General features: G+C 46.2%; 9 non-coding genes across 9 annotated transcripts; all 9 read left to right on the plus strand.

Moving 5' to 3' along the window:
• Window positions 1-745: 745 nt before the first annotated feature.
• LOC130320428 (U2 spliceosomal RNA) lies at window positions 746-936 on the plus strand. Its single transcript, XR_008866323.1, has one exon. It is a non-coding gene; the product is annotated as a U2 spliceosomal RNA (small nuclear RNA).
• Window positions 937-3,026: 2,090 nt separating this feature from the next.
• Window positions 3,027-3,217, plus strand: LOC130320430 (U2 spliceosomal RNA). Its single transcript, XR_008866325.1, has one exon. It is a non-coding gene; the product is annotated as a U2 spliceosomal RNA (small nuclear RNA).
• A 2,086-nt stretch (window positions 3,218-5,303) lies between these two features.
• On the plus strand, window positions 5,304-5,494 carry LOC130320484 (U2 spliceosomal RNA). Its single transcript, XR_008866373.1, has one exon. It is a non-coding gene; the product is annotated as a U2 spliceosomal RNA (small nuclear RNA).
• Window positions 5,495-7,589: 2,095 nt separating this feature from the next.
• LOC130320431 (U2 spliceosomal RNA) lies at window positions 7,590-7,780 on the plus strand. The gene has a single exon (XR_008866326.1). It is a non-coding gene; the product is annotated as a U2 spliceosomal RNA (small nuclear RNA).
• A 2,095-nt stretch (window positions 7,781-9,875) lies between these two features.
• On the plus strand, window positions 9,876-10,066 carry LOC130320432 (U2 spliceosomal RNA). The gene has a single exon (XR_008866327.1). It is a non-coding gene; the product is annotated as a U2 spliceosomal RNA (small nuclear RNA).
• A 2,089-nt stretch (window positions 10,067-12,155) lies between these two features.
• LOC130320433 (U2 spliceosomal RNA) lies at window positions 12,156-12,346 on the plus strand. The gene has a single exon (XR_008866328.1). It is a non-coding gene; the product is annotated as a U2 spliceosomal RNA (small nuclear RNA).
• Window positions 12,347-14,438: 2,092 nt separating this feature from the next.
• On the plus strand, window positions 14,439-14,629 carry LOC130320434 (U2 spliceosomal RNA). Its single transcript, XR_008866329.1, has one exon. It is a non-coding gene; the product is annotated as a U2 spliceosomal RNA (small nuclear RNA).
• A 2,101-nt stretch (window positions 14,630-16,730) lies between these two features.
• On the plus strand, window positions 16,731-16,921 carry LOC130320435 (U2 spliceosomal RNA). The gene has a single exon (XR_008866330.1). It is a non-coding gene; the product is annotated as a U2 spliceosomal RNA (small nuclear RNA).
• Window positions 16,922-19,013: 2,092 nt separating this feature from the next.
• LOC130320436 (U2 spliceosomal RNA) lies at window positions 19,014-19,204 on the plus strand. The gene has a single exon (XR_008866331.1). It is a non-coding gene; the product is annotated as a U2 spliceosomal RNA (small nuclear RNA).
• Window positions 19,205-21,239: the final 2,035 nt, after the last annotated feature.

Below are 21,239 nucleotides of genomic sequence, written 5' to 3' on the forward strand. Positions count from 1 at the left end.
AACAACATCTCTCCTTTGCTGTGTATGTGACTATGGAGCTGTTTGGTGATGTCGTCTATTATGGCCTTCATAGAAGCAACAGGAGATTGTTGCATCCATCTAGAACCCTCAGAACTACAGTGCTATGATGTCACTCACTTCCACAGGCCTTGCAGAGTGTAAACAACAACAACCCAGCTTTGTTGTGTATGTAACCATAGGGATTTGTGATGTCACCTAGAACCTTCACAGCAGCGACAGCTTTATGAGGAGCATCAGCACTGCTCTGCCTGAGCAGAACCATCACCGCCATAGGTTGTCAAATAACCCGGATTTAACCCACACAGGTAAGTCCAATGGGGTGCAGGCATGTCCTCTATGCTTACAGCTTCCCGTGGGTGTTGGTTTGATACCGTTTGGGGACAGCCAAGGAGGCATCTGCAGGCAACAAAGGTAGGTGTGTGCTTGTGTGTGTGTTTCCTATGCAGATCCTAAGCCCAGTGTCACATGCAAGTAGGAGGAGTAAGAAGGGTTCCTGGCAAATCTGGGTTATGGATTGCATTTAAAAAGGCCCCGTGGGAGTGCAATGGGCCCCTGTCTTGCTGCTTAGCAATAATGGTATGGGTTTAGGTTCTGCTGTGTGTACTGGTGGTTGACTGCCCCCCAGCCCAGAGTGTGCATGGAAAATTGTCTGGCAGCCTCCCTGACAGCAAGCAGTGATAGTGCCCATGAAGGGGACCTTGTTGGGCCCGCCCCTTTCACGGTTATCGCTTCTCGGCCTTTTGGCTAAGATCAAGTGTAGTATCTGTTCTTATCAGTTTAATATCTGATACGTCCCCTATCTGGGGACCATATATTAAATGGATTTTTGAGAACGGGGGCCGATTTCGAAGCTTGCTTCCGTCGCCCTATGCATTGACCCGATATGGCAGTATCTTCGGGTACAGTGCACCACCCCCTTACAGGGTTAAAAAGAAAGATTCCTACTTTCATTGCTACCTGCTTGCTGGCTAGCCAGCTAGCCAGCCCTGTGGGCCTTGCTGCTGCAGCCAAAAAACAAAAGGTGGTGCTGCTGCTGCTGCTTCTGCTGCTTCTGCTTCTGCTTGTGTCTGGCCCCTGTTGGAGCGTCCAGGCACAGGACTTCTGCTGCTGCTGACTAAATGGCCTCCTTAATTGGATCATTTGAGTAGCCAGCACACCTGTGCAGGTAGGGCATGACATGATAGGCAGCTGCCTTGATAGCGGGTGGGTGCTGAATGTTCCTAATTGACAAAATAAGATTAATGCTTATGAAGAAATATAAAATCTCATCCCTTCCCCAATATCGCGCCACACCCCTACCCCTTAATTCCCTGGTTGAACTTGATGGACATATGTCTTTTTTCGACCGTACTAACTATGTAACTATGTAACATAACATGGGGGGGGGGGGGGGGGTCTCCTGGCTGTTCACACAGGTGTGTCATTGCTGTACATTGACCATGCATTGCTTCTGTGGTATTGCAAAGGCAAAGACAAATGCTTCCAGCCATCCATTGCACTAATGGATTGGTCATCAGCTGGCTGTCTATGTCCCGCATCAATATAGACCAAAGTACAGAGGGTTAGGCTATGCTATTGTGCACCTACCTGATGCATCAGAAGGTGCGAGGCCCTTGCTAAATTCTGTGCACAGACTTTGAGATCTATACTTTAGACTGTATCTAAACCTGCTCCAACATGGACTGACATTCTGGCCTACTTTCAGCCGATGCGACTTGTCTGTCGCTGAACAGTCGCTTTTTATGTATTCAGCACCTATGTATAATGTTGTAAAAATGCTCTAGAAGCTAAAGTCGCAGAAATGTCACACATATTTGGCCTGCAACTTTCTGTGCGACAAATTCAGACAGGAAAAATCAGTATAAATCCTTAGAAAATTATCCCCCAGTGTCTCCATCTGCTGGCGGTATTGAATAAGCATTGCTGCACTGATGGGGTATGCATTAGACGAAAAAAAAGAAGAAAAAGAAGAATAATACGCCCAGAAAAGAGGCGAAAAGGAGAAAAACGTAAAAAAACGTGAAAAAAAAGTAAGAGGAAGAGAAGGGAAAAAAAGGTGGAAATGGGTTTAAAAGTGATTTCGGCGGAGAAATATATATATATATATATATATATATATATATATATATATACGCGCACACACACACATATATATAAACGTATTCTCCGTTGAGATATTGCAGCCGCTGCTGTGTCCAGGCCCAGGAGCCTTAGCACTGTGCTGTGATGTCACTCAATACCACTGACATCACTAGGTGTAAACAACATCTCTCCTTTGCTGTGTATGTGACTATGGAGCTGTTTGGTGATGTCGTCTATTATGGCCTTCATAGAAGCAACAGGAGATTGTTGCATCCATCTAGAACCCTCAGAACTACAGTGCTATGATGTCACTCACTTCCACAGGCCTTGCAGAGTGTAAACAACAACAACCCAGCTTTGTTGTGTATGTAACCATAGGGATTTGTGATGTCACCTAGAACCTTCACAGCAGCGACAGCTTTATGAGGAGCATCAGCACTGCTCTGCCTGAGCAGAACCATCACCGCCATAGGTTGTCAAATAACCCGGATTTAACCCACACAGGTAAGTCCAATGGGGTGCAGGCATGTCCTCTATGCTTACAGCTTCCCGTGGGTGTTGGTTTGATACCGTTTGGGGACAGCCAAGGAGGCATCTGCAGGCAACAAAGGTAGGTGTGTGCTTGTGTGTGTGTTTCCTATGCAGATCCTAAGCCCAGTGTCACATGCAAGTAGGAGGAGTAAGAAGGGTTCCTGGCAAATCCGGGTTATGGATTGCATTTAAAAAGGCCCCGTGGGAGTGCAATGGGCCCCTGTCTTGCTGCTTAGCAATAATGGTATGGGTTTAGGTTCTGCTGTGTGTACTCGTGGTTGACTGCCCCCCAGCCCAGAGTGTGCATGGAAAATTGTCTGGCAGCCTCCCTGACAGCAAGCAGTGATAGTGCCCATGAAGGGGACCTTGTTGGGCCCGCCCCTTTCACGGTTATCGCTTCTCGGCCTTTTGGCTAAGATCAAGTGTAGTATCTGTTCTTATCAGTTTAATATCTGATACGTCCCCTATCTGGGGACCATATATTAAATGGATTTTTGAGAACGGGGGCCGATTTCGAAGCTTGCTTCCGTCGCCCTATGCATTGACCCGATATGGCAGTATCTTCGGGTACAGTGCACCACCCCCTTACAGGGTTAAAAAGAAAGATTCCTACTTTCATTGCTACCTGCTTGCTGGCTAGCCAGCTAGCCAGCCCTGTGGGCCTTGCTGCTGCAGCCAAAAAACAAAAGGTGGTGCTGCTGCTGCTGCTTCTGCTGCTTCTGCTTCTGCTTGTGTCTGGCCCCTGTTGGAGCGTCCAGGCACAGGACTTCTGCTGCTGCTGACTAAATGGCCTCCTTAATTGGATCATTTGAGTAGCCAGCACACCTGTGCAGGTAGGGCATGACATGATAGGCAGCTGCCTTGATAGCGGGTGGGTGCTGAATGTTCCTAATTGACAAAATAAGATTAATGCTTATGAAGAAATATAAAATCTCATCCCTTCCCCAATATCGCGCCACACCCCTACCCCTTAATTCCCTGGTTGAACTTGATGGACATATGTCTTTTTTCGACCGTACTAACTATGTAACTATGTAACATAACATGGGGGGGGGGGGGGGTCTCCTGGCTGTTCACACAGGTGTGTCATTGCTGTACATTGACCATGCATTGCTTCTGTGGTATTGCAAAGGCAAAGACAAATGCTTCCAGCCATCCATTGCACTAATGGATTGGTCATCAGCTGGCTGTCTATGTCCCGCATCAATATAGACCAAAGTACAGAGGGTTAGGCTATGCTATTGTGCACCTACCTGATGCATCAGAAGGTGCGAGGCCCTTGCTAAATTCTGTGCACAGACTTTGAGATCTATACTTTAGACTGTATCTAAACCTGCTCCAACATGGACTGACATTCTGGCCTACTTTCAGCCGATGCGACTTGTCTGTCGCTGAACAGTCGCTTTTTATGTATTCAGCACCTATGTATAATGTTGTAAAAATGCTCTAGAAGCTAAAGTCGCAGAAATGTCACACATATTTGGCCTGCAACTTTCTGTGCGACAAATTCAGACAGGAAAAATCAGTATAAATCCTTAGAAAATTATCCCCCAGTGTCTCCATCTGCTGGCGGTATTGAATAAGCATTGCTGCACTGATGGGGTATGCATTAGACGAAAAAAAAGAAGAAAAAGAAGAATAATACGCCCAGAAAAGAGGCGAAAAGGAGAAAAACGTAAAAAAACGTGAAAAAAAAGTAAGAGGAAGAGAAGGGAAAAAAAGGTGGAAATGGGTTTAAAAGTGATTTCGGCGGAGAAATATATATATATATATATATATATATATATATATATATACGCGCACACACACACATATATATAAACGTATTCTCCGTTGAGATATTGCAGCCGCTGCTGTGTCCAGGCCCAGGAGCCTTAGCACTGTGCTGTGATGTCACTCAATACCACTGACATCACTAGGTGTAAACAACATCTCTCCTTTGCTGTGTATGTGACTATGGAGCTGTTTGGTGATGTCGTCTATTATGGCCTTCATAGAAGCAACAGGAGATTGTTGCATCCATCTAGAACCCTCAGAACTACAGTGCTATGATGTCACTCACTTCCACAGGCCTTGCAGAGTGTAAACAACAACAACCCAGCTTTGTTGTGTATGTAACCATAGGGATTTGTGATGTCACCTAGAACCTTCACAGCAGCGACAGCTTTATGAGGAGCATCAGCACTGCTCTGCCTGAGCAGAACCATCACCGCCATAGGTTGTCAAATAACCCGGATTTAACCCACACAGGTAAGTCCAATGGGGTGCAGGCATGTCCTCTATGCTTACAGCTTCCCGTGGGTGTTGGTTTGATACCGTTTGGGGACAGCCAAGGAGGCATCTGCAGGCAACAAAGGTAGGTGTGTGCTTGTGTGTGTGTTTCCTATGCAGATCCTAAGCCCAGTGTCACATGCAAGTAGGAGGAGTAAGAAGGGTTCCTGGCAAATCCGGGTTATGGATTGCATTTAAAAAGGCCCCGTGGGAGTGCAATGGGCCCCTGTCTTGCTGCTTAGCAATAATGGTATGGGTTTAGGTTCTGCTGTGTGTACTGGTGGTTGACTGCCCCCCAGCCCAGAGTGTGCATGGAAAATTGTCTGGCAGCCTCCCTGACAGCAAGCAGTGATAGTGCCCATGAAGGGGACCTTGTTGGGCCCGCCCCTTTCACGGTTATCGCTTCTCGGCCTTTTGGCTAAGATCAAGTGTAGTATCTGTTCTTATCAGTTTAATATCTGATACGTCCCCTATCTGGGGACCATATATTAAATGGATTTTTGAGAACGGGGGCCGATTTCGAAGCTTGCTTCCGACGCCCTATGCATTGACCCGATATGGCAGTATCTTCGGGTACTGTGCACCACCCCCTTACAGGGTTAAAAAGAAAGATTCCTACTTTCATTGCTACCTGCTTGCTGGCTAGCCAGCTAGCCAGCCCTGTGGGCCTTGCTGCTGCAGCCAAAAAACAAAAGGTGGTGCTGCTGCTGCTGCTTCTGCTGCTTCTGCTTCTGCTTGTGTCTGGCCCCTGTTGGAGCGTCCAGGCACAGGACTTCTGCTGCTGCTGACTAAATGGCCTCCTTAATTGGATCATTTGAGTAGCCAGCACACCTGTGCAGGTAGGGCATGACATGATAGGCAGCTGCCTTGATAGCGGGTGGGTGCTGAATGTTCCTAATTGACAAAATAAGATTAATGCTTATGAAGAAATATAAAATCTCATCCCTTCCCCAATATCGCGCCACACCCCTACCCCTTAATTCCCTGGTTGAACTTGATGGACATATGTCTTTTTTCGACCGTACTAACTATGTAACTATGTAACATAACATGGGGGGGGGGGGGGGGTCTCCTGGCTGTTCACACAGGTGTGTCATTGCTGTACATTGACCATGCATTGCTTCTGTGGTATTGCAAAGGCAAAGACAAATGCTTCCAGCCATCCATTGCACTAATGGATTGGTCATCAGCTGGCTGTCTATGTCCCGCATCAATATAGACCAAAGTACAGAGGGTTAGGCTATGCTATTGTGCACCTACCTGATGCATCAGAAGGTGCGAGGCCCTTGCTAAATTCTGTGCACAGACTTTGAGATCTATACTTTAGACTGTATCTAAACCTGCTCCAACATGGACTGACATTCTGGCCTACTTTCAGCCGATGCGACTTGTCTGTCGCTGAACAGTCGCTTTTTATGTATTCAGCACCTATGTATAATGTTGTAAAAATGCTCTAGAAGCTAAAGTCGCAGAAATGTCACACATATTTGGCCTGCAACTTTCTGTGCGACAAATTCAGACAGGAAAAATCAGTATAAATCCTTAGAAAATTATCCCCCAGTGTCTCCATCTGCTGGCGGTATTGAATAAGCATTGCTGCACTGATGGGGTATGCATTAGACGAAAAAAAAGAAGAAAAAGAAGAATAATACGCCCAGAAAAGAGGCGAAAAGGAGAAAAACGTAAAAAAACGTGAAAAAAAAGTAAGAGGAAGAGAAGGGAAAAAAAGGTGGAAATGGGTTTAAAAGTGATTTCGGCGGAGAAATATATATATATATATATATATATATATATATATATATATATATATACGCGCACACACACACATATATATAAACGTATTCTCCGTTGAGATATTGCAGCCGCTGCTGTGTCCAGGCCCAGGAGCCTTAGCACTGTGCTGTGATGTCACTCAATACCACTGACATCACTAGGTGTAAACAACATCTCTCCTTTGCTGTGTATGTGACTATGGAGCTGTTTGGTGATGTCGTCTATTATGGCCTTCATAGAAGCAACAGGAGATTGTTGCATCCATCTAGAACCCTCAGAACTACAGTGCTATGATGTCACTCACTTCCACAGGCCTTGCAGAGTGTAAACAACAACAACCCAGCTTTGTTGTGTATGTAACCATAGGGATTTGTGATGTCACCTAGAACCTTCACAGCAGCGACAGCTTTATGAGGAGCATCAGCACTGCTCTGCCTGAGCAGAACCATCACCGCCATAGGTTGTCAAATAACCCGGATTTAACCCACACAGGTAAGTCCAATGGGGTGCAGGCATGTCCTCTATGCTTACAGCTTCCCGTGGGTGTTGGTTTGATACCGTTTGGGGACAGCCAAGGAGGCATCTGCAGGCAACAAAGGTAGGTGTGTGCTTGTGTGTGTGTTTCCTATGCAGATCCTAAGCCCAGTGTCACATGCAAGTAGGAGGAGTAAGAAGGGTTCCTGGCAAATCCGGGTTATGGATTGCATTTAAAAAGGCCCCGTGGGAGTGCAATGGGCCCCTGTCTTGCTGCTTAGCAATAATGGTATGGGTTTAGGTTCTGCTGTGTGTACTGGTGGTTGACTGCCCCCCAGCCCAGAGTGTGCATGGAAAATTGTCTGGCAGCCTCCCTGACAGCAAGCAGTGATAGTGCCCATGAAGGGGACCTTGTTGGGCCCGCCCCTTTCACGGTTATCGCTTCTCGGCCTTTTGGCTAAGATCAAGTGTAGTATCTGTTCTTATCAGTTTAATATCTGATACGTCCCCTATCTGGGGACCATATATTAAATGGATTTTTGAGAACGGGGGCCGATTTCGAAGCTTGCTTCCGTCGCCCTATGCATTGACCCGATATGGCAGTATCTTCGGGTACAGTGCACCACCCCCTTACAGGGTTAAAAAGAAAGATTCCTACTTTCATTGCTACCTGCTTGCTGGCTAGCCAGCTAGCCAGCCCTGTGGGCCTTGCTGCTGCAGCCAAAAAACAAAAGGTGGTGCTGCTGCTGCTGCTTCTGCTGCTTCTGCTTCTGCTTGTGTCTGGCCCCTGTTGGAGCGTCCAGGCACAGGACTTCTGCTGCTGCTGACTAAATGGCCTCCTTAATTGGATCATTTGAGTAGCCAGCACACCTGTGCAGGTAGGGCATGACATGATAGGCAGCTGCCTTGATAGCGGGTGGGTGCTGAATGTTCCTAATTGACAAAATAAGATTAATGCTTATGAAGAAATATAAAATCTCATCCCTTCCCCAATATCGCGCCACACCCCTACCCCTTAATTCCCTGGTTGAACTTGATGGACATATGTCTTTTTTCGACCGTACTAACTATGTAACTATGTAACATAACATGGGGGGGGGGGGGGGGGGGGTCTCCTGGCTGTTCACACAGGTGTGTCATTGCCGTACATTGACCATGCATTGCTTCTGTGGTATTGCAAAGGCAAAGACAAATGCTTCCAGCCATCCATTGCACTAATGGATTGGTCATCAGCTGGCTGTCTATGTCCCGCATCAATATAGACCAAAGTACAGAGGGTTAGGCTATGCTATTGTGCACCTACCTGATGCATCAGAAGGTGCGAGGCCCTTGCTAAATTCTGTGCACAGACTTTGAGATCTATACTTTAGACTGTATCTAAACCTGCTCCAACATGGACTGACATTCTGGCCTACTTTCAGCCGATGCGACTTGTCTGTCGCTGAACAGTCGCTTTTTATGTATTCAGCACCTATGTATAATGTTGTAAAAATGCTCTAGAAGCTAAAGTCGCAGAAATGTCACACATATTTGGCCTGCAACTTTCTGTGCGACAAATTCAGACAGGAAAAATCAGTATAAATCCTTAGAAAATTATCCCCCAGTGTCTCCATCTGCTGGCGGTATTGAATAAGCATTGCTGCACTGATGGGGTATGCATTAGACGAAAAAAAAGAAGAAAAAGAAGAATAATACGCCCAGAAAAGAGGCGAAAAGGAGAAAAACGTAAAAAAACGTGAAAAAAAAGTAAGAGGAAGAGAAGGGAAAAAAAGGTGGAAATGGGTTTAAAAGTGATTTCGGCGGAGAAATATATATATATATATATATATATATATATATATATATATATACGCGCACACACACACATATATATAAACGTATTCTCCGTTGAGATATTGCAGCCGCTGCTGTGTCCAGGCCCAGGAGCCTTAGCACTGTGCTGTGATGTCACTCAATACCACTGACATCACTAGGTGTAAACAACATCTCTCCTTTGCTGTGTATGTGACTATGGAGCTGTTTGGTGATGTCGTCTATTATGGCCTTCATAGAAGCAACAGGAGATTGTTGCATCCATCTAGAACCCTCAGAACTACAGTGCTATGATGTCACTCACTTCCACAGGCCTTGCAGAGTGTAAACAACAACAACCCAGCTTTGTTGTGTATGTAACCATAGGGATTTGTGATGTCACCTAGAACCTTCACAGCAGCGACAGCTTTATGAGGAGCATCAGCACTGCTCTGCCTGAGCAGAACCATCACCGCCATAGGTTGTCAAATAACCCGGATTTAACCCACACAGGTAAGTCCAATGGGGTGCAGGCATGTCCTCTATGCTTACAGCTTCCCGTGGGTGTTGGTTTGATACCGTTTGGGGACAGCCAAGGAGGCATCTGCAGGCAACAAAGGTAGGTGTGTGCTTGTGTGTGTGTTTCCTATGCAGATCCTAAGCCCAGTGTCACATGCAAGTAGGAGGAGTAAGAAGGGTTCCTGGCAAATCCGGGTTATGGATTGCATTTAAAAAGGCCCCGTGGGAGTGCAATGGGCCCCTGTCTTGCTGCTTAGCAATAATGGTATGGGTTTAGGTTCTGCTGTGTGTACTGGTGGTTGACTGCCCCCCAGCCCAGAGTGTGCATGGAAAATTGTCTGGCAGCCTCCCTGACAGCAAGCAGTGATAGTGCCCATGAAGGGGACCTTGTTGGGCCCGCCCCTTTCACGGTTATCGCTTCTCGGCCTTTTGGCTAAGATCAAGTGTAGTATCTGTTCTTATCAGTTTAATATCTGATACGTCCCCTATCTGGGGACCATATATTAAATGGATTTTTGAGAACGGGGGCCGATTTCGAAGCTTGCTTCCGTCGCCCTATGCATTGACCCGATATGGCAGTATCTTCGGGTACAGTGCACCACCCCCTTACAGGGTTAAAAAGAAAGATTCCTACTTTCATTGCTACCTGCTTGCTGGCTAGCCAGCTAGCCAGCCCTGTGGGCCTTGCTGCTGCAGCCAAAAAACAAAAGGTGGTGCTGCTGCTGCTGCTTCTGCTGCTTCTGCTTCTGCTTGTGTCTGGCCCCTGTTGGAGCGTCCAGGCACAGGACTTCTGCTGCTGCTGACTAAATGGCCTCCTTAATTGGATCATTTGAGTAGCCAGCACACCTGTGCAGGTAGGGCATGACATGATAGGCAGCTGCCTTGATAGCGGGTGGGTGCTGAATGTTCCTAATTGACAAAATAAGATTAATGCTTATGAAGAAATATAAAATCTCATCCCTTCCCCAATATCGCGCCACACCCCTACCCCTTAATTCCCTGGTTGAACTTGATGGACATATGTCTTTTTTCGACCGTACTAACTATGTAACATAACATGGGGGGGGGGGGGGGGTCTCCTGGCTGTTCACACAGGTGTGTCATTGCTGTACATTGACCATGCATTGCTTCTGTGGTATTGCAAAGGCAAAGACAAATGCTTCCAGCCATCCATTGCACTAATGGATTGGTCATCAGCTGGCTGTCTATGTCCCGCATCAATATAGACCAAAGTACAGAGGGTTAGGCTATGCTATTGTGCACCTACCTGATGCATCAGAAGGTGCGAGGCCCTTGCTAAATTCTGTGCACAGACTTTGAGATCTATACTTTAGACTGTATCTAAACCTGCTCCAACATGGACTGACATTCTGGCCTACTTTCAGCCGATGCGACTTGTCTGTCGCTGAACAGTCGCTTTTTATGTATTCAGCACCTATGTATAATGTTGTAAAAATGCTCTAGAAGCTAAAGTCGCAGAAATGTCACACATATTTGGCCTGCAACTTTCTGTGCGACAAATTCAGACAGGAAAAATCAGTATAAATCCTTAGAAAATTATCCCCCAGTGTCTCCATCTGCTGGCGGTATTGAATAAGCATTGCTGCACTGATGGGGTATGCATTAGACGAAAAAAAAGAAGAAAAAGAAGAATAATACGCCCAGAAAAGAGGCGAAAAGGAGAAAAACTTAAAAAAACGTGAAAAAAAAGTAAGAGGAAGAGAAGGGAAAAAAAGGTGGAAATGGGTTTAAAAGTGATTTCGGCGGAGAAATATATATATATATAAATATATATATATATATATATATATATATATATACGCGCACACACACACATATATATAAACGTATTCTCCGTTGAGATATTGCAGCCGCTGCTGTGTCCAGGCCCAGGAGCCTTAGCACTGTGCTGTGATGTCACTCAATACCACTGACATCACTAGGTGTAAACAACATCTCTCCTTTGCTGTGTATGTGACTATGGAGCTGTTTGGTGATGTCGTCTATTATGGCCTTCATAGAAGCAACAGGAGATTGTTGCATCCATCTAGAACCCTCAGAACTACAGTGCTATGATGTCACTCACTTCCACAGGCCTTGCAGAGTGTAAACAACAACAACCCAGCTTTGTTGTGTATGTAACCATAGGGATTTGTGATGTCACCTAGAACCTTCACAGCAGCGACAGCTTTATGAGGAGCATCAGCACTGCTCTGCCTGAGCAGAACCATCACCGCCATAGGTTGTCAAATAACCCGGATTTAACCCACACAGGTAAGTCCAATGGGGTGCAGGCATGTCCTCTATGCTTACAGCTTCCCGTGGGTGTTGGTTTGATACCGTTTGGGGACAGCCAAGGAGGCATCTGCAGGCAACAAAGGTAGGTGTGTGCTTGTGTGTGTGTTTCCTATGCAGATCCTAAGCCCAGTGTCACATGCAAGTAGGAGGAGTAAGAAGGGTTCCTGGCAAATCCGGGTTATGGATTGCATTTAAAAAGGCCCCGTGGGAGTGCAATGGGCCCCTGTCTTGCTGCTTAGCAATAATGGTATGGGTTTAGGTTCTGCTGTGTGTACTGGTGGTTGACTGCCCCCCAGCCCAGAGTGTGCATGGAAAATTGTCTGGCAGCCTCCCTGACAGCAAGCAGTGATAGTGCCCATGAAGGGGACCTTGTTGGGCCCGCCCCTTTCACGGTTATCGCTTCTCGGCCTTTTGGCTAAGATCAAGTGTAGTATCTGTTCTTATCAGTTTAATATCTGATACGTCCCCTATCTGGGGACCATATATTAAATGGATTTTTGAGAACGGGGGCCGATTTCGAAGCTTGCTTCCGTCGCCCTATGCATTGACCCGATATGGCAGTATCTTCGGGTACAGTGCACCACCCCCTTACAGGGTTAAAAAGAAAGATTCCTACTTTCATTGCTACCTGCTTGCTGGCTAGCCAGCTAGCCAGCCCTGTGGGCCTTGCTGCTGCAGCCAAAAAACAAAAGGTGGTGCTGCTGCTGCTGCTTCTGCTGCTTCTGCTTCTGCTTGTGTCTGGCCCCTGTTGGAGCGTCCAGGCACAGGACTTCTGCTGCTGCTGACTAAATGGCCTCCTTAATTGGATCATTTGAGTAGCCAGCACACCTGTGCAGGTAGGGCATGACATGATAGGCAGCTGCCTTGATAGCGGGTGGGTGCTGAATGTTCCTAATTGACAAAATAAGATTAATGCTTATGAAGAAATATAAAATCTCATCCCTTCCCCAATATCGCGCCACACCCCTACCCCTTAATTCCCTGGTTGAACTTGATGGACATATGTCTTTTTTCGACCGTACTAACTATGTAACTATGTAACATAACATGGGGGGGGGGGGGGGTCTCCTGGCTGTTCACACAGGTGTGTCATTGCTGTACATTGACCATGCATTGCTTCTGTGGTATTGCAAAGGCAAAGACAAATGCTTCCAGCCATCCATTGCACTAATGGATTGGTCATCAGCTGGCTGTCTATGTCCCGCATCAATATAGACCAAAGTACAGAGGGTTAGGCTATGCTATTGTGCACCTACCTGATGCATCAGAAGGTGCGAGGCCCTTGCTAAATTCTGTGCACAGACTTTGAGATCTATACTTTAGACTGTATCTAAACCTGCTCCAACATGGACTGACATTCTGGCCTACTTTCAGCCGATGCGACTTGTCTGTCGCTGAACAGTCGCTTTTTATGTATTCAGCACCTATGTATAATGTTGTAAAAATGCTCTAGAAGCTAAAGTCGCAGAAATGTCACACATATTTGGCCTGCAACTTTCTGTGCGACAAATTCAGACAGGAAAAATCAGTATAAATCCTTAGAAAATTATCCCCCAGTGTCTCCATCTGCTGGCGGTATTGAATAAGCATTGCTGCACTGATGGGGTATGCATTAGACGAAAAAAAAGAAGAAAAAGAAGAATAATACGCCCAGAAAAGAGGCGAAAAGGAGAAAAACGTAAAAAAACGTGAAAAAAAAGTAAGAGGAAGAGAAGGGAAAAAAAGGTGGAAATGGGTTTAAAAGTGATTTCGGCGGAGAAATATATATATATATATATATATATATATATATATATATATATATACGCGCACACACACACATATATATAAACGTATTCTCCGTTGAGATATTGCAGCCGCTGCTGTGTCCAGGCCCAGGAGCCTTAGCACTGTGCTGTGATGTCACTCAATACCACTGACATCACTAGGTGTAAACAACATCTCTCCTTTGCTGTGTATGTGACTATGGAGCTGTTTGGTGATGTCGTCTATTATGGCCTTCATAGAAGCAACAGGAGATTGTTGCATCCATCTAGAACCCTCAGAACTACAGTGCTATGATGTCACTCACTTCCACAGGCCTTGCAGAGTGTAAACAACAACAACCCAGCTTTGTTGTGTATGTAACCATAGGGATTTGTGATGTCACCAAGAACCTTCACAGCAGCGACAGCTTTATGAGGAGCATCAGCACTGCTCTGCCTGAGCAGAACCATCACCGCCATAGGTTGTCAAATAACCCGGATTTAACCCACACAGGTAAGTCCAATGGGGTGCAGGCATGTCCTCTATGCTTACAGCTTCCCGTGGGTGTTGGTTTGATACCGTTTGGGGACAGCCAAGGAGGCATCTGCAGGCAACAAAGGTAGGTGTGTGCTTGTGTGTGTGTTTCCTATGCAGATCCTAAGCCCAGTGTCACATGCAAGTAGGAGGAGTAAGAAGGGTTCCTGGCAAATCCGGGTTATGGATTGCATTTAAAAAGGCCCCGTGGGAGTGCAATGGGCCCCTGTCTTGCTGCTTAGCAATAATGGTATGGGTTTAGGTTCTGCTGTGTGTACTGGTGGTTGACTGCCCCCCAGCCCAGAGTGTGCATGGAAAATTGTCTGGCAGCCTCCCTGACAGCAAGCAGTGATAGTGCCCATGAAGGGGACCTTGTTGGGCCCGCCCCTTTCACGGTTATCGCTTCTCGGCCTTTTGGCTAAGATCAAGTGTAGTATCTGTTCTTATCAGTTTAATATCTGATACGTCCCCTATCTGGGGACCATATATTAAATGGATTTTTGAGAACGGGGGCCGATTTCGAAGCTTGCTTCCGTCGCCCTATGCATTGACCCGATATGGCAGTATCTTCGGGTACAGTGCACCACCCCCTTACAGGGTTAAAAAGAAAGATTCCTACTTTCATTGCTACCTGCTTGCTGGCTAGCCAGCTAGCCAGCCCTGTGGGCCTTGCTGCTGCAGCCAAAAAACAAAAGGTGGTGCTGCTGCTGCTGCTTCTGCTGCTTCTGCTTCTGCTTGTGTCTGGCCCCTGTTGGAGCGTCCAGGCACAGGACTTCTGCTGCTGCTGACTAAATGGCCTCCTTAATTGGATCATTTGAGTAGCCAGCACACCTGTGCAGGTAGGGCATGACATGATAGGCAGCTGCCTTGATAGCGGGTGGGTGCTGAATGTTCCTAATTGACAAAATAAGATTAATGCTTATGAAGAAATATAAAATCTCATCCCTTCCCCAATATCGCGCCACACCCCTACCCCTTAATTCCCTGGTTGAACTTGATGGACATATGTCTTTTTTCGACCGTACTAACTATGTAACTATGTAACATAACATGGGGGGGGGGGGGGGGGGTCTCCTGGCTGTTCACACAGGTGTGTCATTGCTGTACATTGACCATGCATTGCTTCTGTGGTATTGCAAAGGCAAAGACAAATGCTTCCAGCCATCCATTGCACTAATGGATTGGTCATCAGCTGGCTGTCTATGTCCCGCATCAATATAGACCAAAGTACAGAGGGTTAGGCTATGCTATTGTGCACCTACCTGATGCATCAGAAGGTGCGAGGCCCTTGCTAAATTCTGTGCACAGACTTTGAGATCTATACTTTAGACTGTATCTAAACCTGCTCCAACATGGACTGACATTCTGGCCTACTTTCAGCCGATGCGACTTGTCTGTCGCTGAACAGTCGCTTTTTATGTATTCAGCACCTATGTATAATGTTGTAAAAATGCTCTAGAAGCTAAAGTCGCAGAAATGTCACACATATTTGGCCTGCAACTTTCTGTGCGACAAATTCAGACAGGAAAAATCAGTATAAATCCTTAGAAAATTATCCCCCAGTGTCTCCATCTGCTGGCGGTATTGAATAAGCATTGCTGCACTGATGGGGTATGCATTAGACGAAAAAAAAGAAGAAAAAGAAGAATAATACGCCCAGAAAAGAGGCGAAAAGGAGAAAAACGTAAAAAAACTTGAAAAAAAAGTAAGAGGAAGAGAAGGGAAAAAAAGGTGGAAATGGGTTTAAAAGTGATTTCGGCGGAGAAATATATATATATATATATATATATATATATATATATATATATATATATATACGCGCACACACACACATATATATAAACGTATTCTCCGTTGAGATATTGCAGCCGCTGCTGTGTCCAGGCCCAGGAGCCTTAGCACTGTGCTGTGATGTCACTCAATACCACTGACATCACTAGGTGTAAACAACATCTCTCCTTTGCTGTGTATGTGACTATGGAGCTGTTTGGTGATGTCGTCTATTATGGCCTTCATAGAAGCAACAGGAGATTGTTGCATCCATCTAGAACCCTCAGAACTACAGTGCTATGATGTCACTCACTTCCACAGGCCTTGCAGAGTGTAAACAACAACAACCCAGCTTTGTTGTGTATGTAACCATAGGGATTTGTGATGTCACCTAGAACCTTCACAGCAGCGACAGCTTTATGAGGAGCATCAGCACTGCTCTGCCTGAGCAGAACCATCACCGCCATAGGTTGTCAAATAACCCGGATTTAACCCACACAGGTAAGTCCAATGGGGTGCAGGCATGTCCTCTATGCTTACAGCTTCCCGTGGGTGTTGGTTTGATACCGTTTGGGGACAGCCAAGGAGGCATCTGCAGGCAACAAAGGTAGGTGTGTGCTTGTGTGTGTGTTTCCTATGCAGATCCTAAGCCCAGTGTCACATGCAAGTAGGAGGAGTAAGAAGGGTTCCTGGCAAATCCGGGTTATGGATTGCATTTAAAAAGGCCCCGTGGGAGTGCAATGGGCCCCTGTCTTGCTGCTTAGCAATAATGGTATGGGTTTAGGTTCTGCTGTGTGTACTGGTGGTTGACTGCCCCCCAGCCCAGAGTGTGCATGGAAAATTGTCTGGCAGCCTCCCTGACAGCAAGCAGTGATAGTGCCCATGAAGGGGACCTTGTTGGGCCCGCCCCTTTCACGGTTATCGCTTCTCGGCCTTTTGGCTAAGATCAAGTGTAGTATCTGTTCTTATCAGTTTAATATCTGATACGTCCCCTATCTGGGGACCATATATTAAATGGATTTTTGAGAACGGGGGCCGATTTCGAAGCTTGCTTCCGTCGCCCTATGCATTGACCCGATATGGCAGTATCTTCGGGTACAGTGCACCACCCCCTTACAGGGTTAAAAAGAAAGATTCCTACTTTCATTGCTACCTGCTTGCTGGCTAGCCAGCTAGCCAGCCCTGTGGGCCTTGCTGCTGCAGCCAAAAAACAAAAGGTGGTGCTGCTGCTGCTGCTTCTGCTGCTTCTGCTTCTGCTTGTGTCTGGCCCCTGTTGGAGCGTCCAGGCACAGGACTTCTGCTGCTGCTGACTAAATGGCCTCCTTAATTGGATCATTTGAGTAGCCAGCACACCTGTGCAGGTAGGGCATGACATGATAGGCAGCTGCCTTGATAGCGGGTGGGTGCTGAATGTTCCTAATTGACAAAATAAGATTAATGCTTATGAAGAAATATAAAATCTCATCCCTTCCCCAATATCGCGCCACACCCCTACCCCTTAATTCCCTGGTTGAACTTGATGGACATATGTCTTTTTTCGACCGTACTAACTATGTAACTATGTAACATAACATGGGGGGGGGGGGGGGGGTCTCCTGGCTGTTCACACAGGTGTGTCATTGCTGTACATTGACCATGCATTGCTTCTGTGGTATTGCAAAGGCAAAGACAAATGCTTCCAGCCATCCATTGCACTAATGGATTGGTCATCAGCTGGCTGTCTATGTCCCGCATCAATATAGACCAAAGTACAGAGGGTTAGGCTATGCTATTGTGCACCTACCTGATGCATCAGAAGGTGCGAGGCCCTTGCTAAATTCTGTGCACAGACTTTGAGATCTATACTTTAGACTGTATCTAAACCTGCTCCAACATGGACTGACATTCTGGCCTACTTTCAGCCGATGCGACTTGTCTGTCGCTGAACAGTCGCTTTTTATGTATTCAGCACCTATGTATAATGTTGTAAAAATGCTCTAGAAGCTAAAGTCGCAGAAATGTCACACATATTTGGCCTGCAACTTTCTGTGCGACAAATTCAGACAGGAAAAATCAGTATAAATCCTTAGAAAATTATCCCCCAGTGTCTCCATCTGCTGGCGGTATTGAATAAGCATTGCTGCACTGATGGGGTATGCATTAGACGAAAAAAAAGAAGAAAAAGAAGAATAATACGCCCAGAAAAGAGGCGAAAAGGAGAAAAACGTAAAAAAACGTGAAAAAAAAGTAAGAGGAAGAGAAGGGAAAAAAAGGTGGAAATGGGTTTAAAAGTGATTTCGGCGGAGAAATATATATATATATATATATATATATATATATATATATATATACGCGCACACACACACATATATATAAACGTATTCTCCGTTGAGATATTGCAGCCGCTGCTGTGTCCAGGCCCAGGAGCCTTAGCACTGTGCTGTGATGTCACTCAATACCACTGACATCACTAGGTGTAAACAACATCTCTCCTTTGCTGTGTATGTGACTATGGAGCTGTTTGGTGATGTCGTCTATTATGGCCTTCATAGAAGCAACAGGAGATTGTTGCATCCATCTAGAACCCTCAGAACTACAGTGCTATGATGTCACTCACTTCCACAGGCCTTGCAGAGTGTAAACAACAACAACCCAGCTTTGTTGTGTATGTAACCATAGGGATTTGTGATGTCACCTAGAACCTTCACAGCAGCGACAGCTTTATGAGGAGCATCAGCACTGCTCTGCCTGAGCAGAACCATCACCGCCATAGGTTGTCAAATAACCCGGATTTAACCCACACAGGTAAGTCCAATGGGGTGCAGGCATGTCCTCTATGCTTACAGCTTCCCGTGGGTGTTGGTTTGATACCGTTTGGGGACAGCCAAGGAGGCATCTGCAGGCAACAAAGGTAGGTGTGTGCTTGTGTGTGTGTTTCCTATGCAGATCCTAAGCCCAGTGTCACATGCAAGTAGGAGGAGTAAGAAGGGTTCCTGGCAAATCCGGGTTATGGATTGCATTTAAAAAGGCCCCGTGGGAGTGCAATGGGCCCCTGTCTTGCTGCTTAGCAATAATGGTATGGGTTTAGGTTCTGCTGTGTGTACTGGTGGTTGACTGCCCCCCAGCCCAGAGTGTGCATGGAAAATTGTCTGGCAGCCTCCCTGACAGCAAGCAGTGATAGTGCCCATGAAGGGGACCTTGTTGGGCCCGCCCCTTTCACGGTTATCGCTTCTCGGCCTTTTGGCTAAGATCAAGTGTAGTATCTGTTCTTATCAGTTTAATATCTGATACGTCCCCTATCTGGGGACCATATATTAAATGGATTTTTGAGAACGGGGGCCGATTTCGAAGCTTGCTTCCGTCGCCCTATGCATTGACCCGATATGGCAGTATCTTCGGGTACAGTGCACCACCCCCTTACAGGGTTAAAAAGAAAGATTCCTACTTTCATTGCTACCTGCTTGCTGGCTAGCCAGCTAGCCAGCCCTGTGGGCCTTGCTGCTGCAGCCAAAAAACAAAAGGTGGTGCTGCTGCTGCTGCTTCTGCTGCTTCTGCTTCTGCTTGTGTCTGGCCCCTGTTGGAGCGTCCAGGCACAGGACTTCTGCTGCTGCTGACTAAATGGCCTCCTTAATTGGATCATTTGAGTAGCCAGCACACCTGTGCAGGTAGGGCATGACATGATAGGCAGCTGCCTTGATAGCGGGTGGGTGCTGAATGTTCCTAATTGACAAAATAAGATTAATGCTTATGAAGAAATATAAAATCTCATCCCTTCCCCAATATCGCGCCACACCCCTACCCCTTAATTCCCTGGTTGAACTTGATGGACATATGTCTTTTTTCGACCGTACTAACTATGTAACTATGTAACATAACATGGGGGGGGGGGGGGGGTCTCCTGGCTGTTCACACAGGTGTGTCATTGCTGTACATTGACCATGCATTGCTTCTGTGGTATTGCAAAGGCAAAGACAAATGCTTCCAGCCATCCATTGCACTAATGGATTGGTCATCAGCTGGCTGTCTATGTCCTGCATCAATATAGACCAAAGTACAGAGGGTTAGGCTATGCTATTGTGCACCTACCTGATGCATCAGAAGGTGCGAGGCCCTTGCTAAATTCTGTGCACAGACTTTGAGATCTATACTTTAGACTGTATCTAAACCTGCTCCAACATGGACTGACATTCTGGCCTACTTTCAGCCGATGCGACTTGTCTGTCGCTGAACAGTCGCTTTTTATGTATTCAGCACCTATGTATAATGTTGTAAAAATGCTCTAGAAGCTAAAGTCGCAGAAATGTCACACATATTTGGCCTGCAACTTTCTGTGCGACAAATTCAGACAGGAAAAATCAGTATAAATCCTTAGAAAATTATCCCCCAGTGTCTCCATCTGCTGGCAGTATTGAATAAGCATTGCTGCACTGATGGGGTATGCATTAGACGAAAAAAAAGAAGAAAAAGAAGAATAATACGCCCAGAAAAGAGGCGAAAAGGAGAAAAACGTAAAAAAACGTGAAAAAAAAGTAAGAGGAAGAGAAGGGAAAAAAAGGTGGAAATGGGTTTAAAAGTGATTTCGGCGGAGAAATATATATATATATATATATATATATATATATATATATATATATACGCGCACACACACACATATATATAAACGTATTCTCCGTTGAGATATTGCAGCCGCTGCTGTGTCCAGGCCCAGGAGCCTTAGCACTGTGCTGTGATGTCACTCAATACCACTGACATCACTAGGTGTAAACAACATCTCTCCTTTGCTGTGTATGTGACTATGGAGCTGTTTGGTGATGTCGTCTATTATGGCCTTCATAGAAGCAACAGGAGATTGTTGCATCCATCTAGAACCCTCAGAACTACAGTGCTATGATGTCACTCACTTCCACAGGCCTTGCAGAGTGTAAACAACAACAACCCAGCTTTGTTGTGTATGTAACCATAGGGATTTGTGATGTCACCTAGAACCTTCACAGCAGCGACAGCTTTATGAGGAGCATCAGCACTGCTCTGCCTGAGCAGAACCATCACCGCCATAGGTTGTCAAATAACCCGGATTTAACCCACACAGGTAAGTCCAATGGGGTGCAGGCATGTCCTCTATGCTTACAGCTTCCCGTGGGTGTTGGTTTGATACCGTTTGGGGACAGCCAAGGAGGCATCTGCAGGCAACAAAGGTAGGTGTGTGCTTGTGTGTGTGTTTCCTATGCAGATCCTAAGCCCAGTGTCACATGCAAGTAGGAGGAGTAAGAAGGGTTCCTGGCAAATCCGGGTTATGGATTGCATTTAAAAAGGCCCCGTGGGAGTGCAATGGGCCCCTGTCTTGCTGCTTAGCAATAATGGTATGGGTTTAGGTTCTGCTGTGTGTACTGGTGGTTGACTGCCCCCCAGCCCAGAGTGTGCATGGAAAATTGTCTGGCAGCCTCCCTGAC

Source organism: Hyla sarda, unplaced genomic scaffold, assembly GCF_029499605.1.
Source record: "Hyla sarda isolate aHylSar1 unplaced genomic scaffold, aHylSar1.hap1 scaffold_220, whole genome shotgun sequence".
NCBI classification, from domain to species: domain Eukaryota; kingdom Metazoa; phylum Chordata; class Amphibia; order Anura; family Hylidae; genus Hyla; species Hyla sarda.